The sequence below is a fragment of the Equus przewalskii genome, chromosome 11, assembly GCF_037783145.1.
Source record: "Equus przewalskii isolate Varuska chromosome 11, EquPr2, whole genome shotgun sequence".
Lineage (NCBI taxonomy): Eukaryota > Metazoa > Chordata > Mammalia > Perissodactyla > Equidae > Equus > Equus przewalskii.
The window spans coordinates 21,507,206-21,511,712 of NC_091841.1; positions in this window are offsets into that span (position 1 = coordinate 21,507,206).

Here is a 4,507-nt window from a genome sequence, read left to right on the forward strand (position 1 = left end):
AAATCAAAGGACATATTTTAATTAATTCTAAAATTTAAATACTTGCCTTGAAATTTGCATAGCTTTTTCTCATTGTGTTATGAGTATTTGTGTTGTGTGAAAGCAAAAACCTCGGAGCATGGATTAAAACTGTCCAGATATTACTACACAAAGACATTGGAAAATATCAGAATTTAATTTAAATATAAAATAACAACTGAAATGTGCAAGTATCTTTTATGAATTGCTTCTTAAGGAACCTAAACAAAGCAGCTTTAAGAAAATCAGCATATGAAAATTATTACACTTGAACTGGATGGTTGAAGATTCTGAATTATCAAGTAAGTATTAATTTACTTATATTACATATTTTGACATTCTTAAATTAATTTTAAATATTAGAAAATGAAATAAAAATGCAAACGTCTATGTTTACACGCATTTTTTTAAAATGAAAGCTCAGTTGTTCCAATCCTAATGGAACCCACTCTGTATAATTAGAAAACTGGGAAAAATTTTTAACAGCTCTTTTCAGACATTGGACTGTAGTCAATGCTGGGCTTTCAACATTGAGAAAATGGGCACAAATATGAATATAAGAATTGCTCTGATTTTCTGCATGAAGGAACTTTCCAGACCACGATCAAGGAGATGGATTCTGGCTGATCTGACTGTATTGAGAAGATAGAAATCAGAGTTTCAGGGAGCTCAGGCAGCTAGTGGGTAGAGAACCACAAAGGAAATAGCCATACAGAGACAGAGATACTGAAATCTGTAAGAGAGTCCCCTTAAATTTGTTGTCAAATAGTGAGTTATACATTTACAGGCTGAAATTCCAAAATACCAATGAAAGAATAACCAGATAGTCAAGTAATTGGAAGCTAAATGATTACTAGAACTCACACAAAGCTGGGAGACAATCAGGTTCCAAACAGTTGGAATGCAGAGACTTCCGTGAATATCCTGGGTATAGATTAAAGACCTCCAGGAAAGTTATGCCATAATAACAAATCTACATGAGCCCAGAGTAATAACAACTCTAAACCCTCCCTATAAAGCCTTTAAAAAGTCTCAAAAGAATCATATTGGACTTCAAGTTTAACCGCCTGCCAGAAATAAAGTGCAATACTCTTTGAAAAAGGAAAATTTTAGCACTCAACCATGTGAAAATGATAATATCCAGCATCCTGTCAAAAATCATCATACATGCCAAGCAGCAGAAAAATTACAACTAGGAGAAAAATCAATCAGTAAAAACAGACCAATTTATTCCTGAGAAGTTTAAAAGGACGTGATGTGAAATACAGGCAGTCTTCTTTAAAAGTTAGAATCATAGCATCTTGCTCTAACAGCCTGGATGGTCACATAAACTTTTTACAACTAAAAATGCACTGTTCTTAAATTGCGTATATAGATGTGAACACAAAAAGTTTAATGTATGCAAAAATTTTCACCAAAGGAAGGCATTCTAGGCCATTTAAAATGAACCCAAAACAACAGCTCAGCAAATCTGAGTGTAGGGTGTTTCACAAAATCCAAGAGATAGAAAAGAATCAAGTGATGTAGAGTCACATAGAGCTTAGTAGGAGTTTTGGCTTTTATTCTGAATTAAAGAGGAAATTTTTGGAGGATTTTGCCCAGTTATTGCACTACTTAAATAGTTCTATTTTAATTTCTTCATATATTTAAAATTTCAGGGATTGACCCAACTCCAAGTGTTCGCCCAACTCCAGGTACACCTTGACTCAGAAACTCAACTGACGTTCTTGGAAATTGATGTTGTCCTCGGAACCTCTCAATTCTGCTCTCCTCTGTAAGCATTTGTCTCTGATAGGATTCATATAGTAGCATGAAGGCTGCTAATAGCAGCAGATTTACATTCTCGCAGCTCAGCATCCTCACAAGCCCAAGAGGAAAGAGAAAAGAGGCAGACTCTCTTTCCTGGTCAGTGAAGCAAAAATGCCAGGATGAGCTTTGATTGGAAATGTCGGTCATTCATACAGTTGTTCACAAGGCTAAGTGACACAAGAACCAGTCACTCTAGTTGAGTTGATGTAATTCTGCTATTGCCCAGATGTAGGAGAAGTTGGGGGTAAAGTCAGAATAAATTGGGAGAATAGGAATGGAGGTTTCTTAGAGGAAATTCAGGCTATGATTATCAGAAAAATTGGGAATAAATTATGTGTACCAAGAGCTGTAAAATATAAAGGAAGTACTGGAGGGAAAAATTGTAAGTGAAGACTGGAAAATGGGCAAAGGACCTGAATAGACATTTCTCCAAAGAAGACATAACAATGGCCAACAGGTGTGTGAAAAGTTGCTCAACATCACTAATCATCGGAGACATGCAAATAAACCACATCAACATATCACTTCATACCTGTTAGAATGGCTGTTATCCAAAGGATAAGAGACAACAAGTGTTGGCCAGGATATGAAGAAAGGAGAAGATTTGCACACTATTATTGGGAATGTAAATTGGTACAGCCATAATGGAAAAGAGTATGTAGGTTCCTCAAAAAATTAAAAATAGAACTACCATCTGATCCAGCAATCTGGGTATATATTCCAGGGAAATGAAATCACTATTTAGAAGAGATAGCTGCATTTCCATATTCATTGTATCATTTTTCACAATAGCCAAGATGTAGGAACAACCTAAGTGTCCATTGCTGGATAAATGGGTGAAGAAAATGTGACACATGTACACATAAATGCATAAATATTTTCAGCCTTAAAAAAGAAGGAAATCCTGCCATTCAGAACAACATGGTTGATACGAGAGGAAATTATGCTAGGTGAAATAAGCCAGACACAGAAAGACAAATACTGTATGATCTTACTAATGTGTGGAATCTAAAAAAGTAAAACTCACGCAAGCAGAGAGTAGAATGGTGGTTGCCAGGGGCTGAGGGGTGAGGGAAATGGGGAGATGTTGGTCAAAGGGTATGAAATTTCACTTGAGTAGGATAAATAAGTTCTTGAAATGTAATGTGCAGCATGGTGACTATAGTTAATAATACTATATTGTATACTTGAAATTTGCTGAAAGACTTTATCTTAAGTATTCTCACCAAAACAAATGAAAGCTAACTGTGTGAGGTAGGGGATATGCGGTGATCATTTCACAATGTATGCATACATCCAAACATCATTTTGTACACCATAAATACACACAACTTTTATTGGTGTATTATACTTCAATAAAGCTTGAAAAAATTGAAATTTTGAAAAAGAAGAAAATGTCTAGAAAAATGCAACGATTGTTTTTCCCCCTATCATAATGAAACTAACACTTCCTCAGCAACAACTTTCCTGGTTACATTTTCTAATGTCCCACACCCCCACCACTACCACAGGCCATTGTGTAGCCCAGTACCTTGCACATAGCTTCCATGTAGCTTCTAACAACAAATGAAAATGTTAATTGATTGTTTTTATGTTTGATTATGTCTTGTCCTATACGTTTAACCTACATAAAAGGAAGGATGTCATCTCTCTTGTTTATCACTATATTCTCATATCCTTAAAAAATACTTGCCCATCAATGGCACCTTATAAATATGTGTTGAATAAAATGATAATGAATTGGTATTACATATATACAAATACATATACATGTACATATATTCATGTATGTGTATAAATTAAACCTCTTAAGGTTCAGTATGTGCCAATCAGAGCAGTATTTGCTCTTCCTATATTGTATCAAGTAACCATCACAGGACTAGCAGTCTGGTGATATCACTATTTTACTGAAGAGAAATATGAAGTACAGAGAAATGTTATGCTATGACCATGGCCACACAGGTAGCAAGTGAAAGAAATGGAATTTTTGAGACAAAAACTCAGGGTTATCTGATTAAAAAGCCCACATTCTTCACCACCGTACTGTATTTCCTGATATCAAGACTTTGTCTCTTTCCACCATATCACATCTGAATAGGAAGCAGGAAATACATTAAGTTATTCTTTCTAATTTTATTTAATTTATTGTTGATCTGTAATAAATCAAAGTATTTAACAGACATTAACTAAGTCCCATGTGTTGCTCAATCACCTATATGGCACTGGATACAAATTTGATTAAGGTATAACGCTGCCCTGTAGGAGAGAGATTGAGAGAGAACGGGAAGAAGAGGAAGGTGAAGAGAGAGAGACAGAGAAAATATAAGTTGAATCTGACCATTATGTGATTTTGACTCTGTTGTATTTACATTCAAATAATGGTTTGTGCACATAAGAGGACCGACTGTGCTATTTGAAGGGAGAAGGAAAGCAGGAAAAAGAAAGAGAGGGAAAAGCCACACATCTCAACTTTCTAAAGGTAAAAACACTGCGTTCCCAAAGGCGGGAAAAGAAAGTCAAACAAGTGGGAGGAGTATTGGCCAGGGAAGCAGAAATATGTAGTCTGCATGGAGGCCTCACTTCAACAATAGTTTTTTGCCCTTCTTCTACCAAATCTTCTTTACCACCTTCATGTCCTTTTATAAAGTCCCAAAGACCGATGAAAAACTTTCGAGGGCTA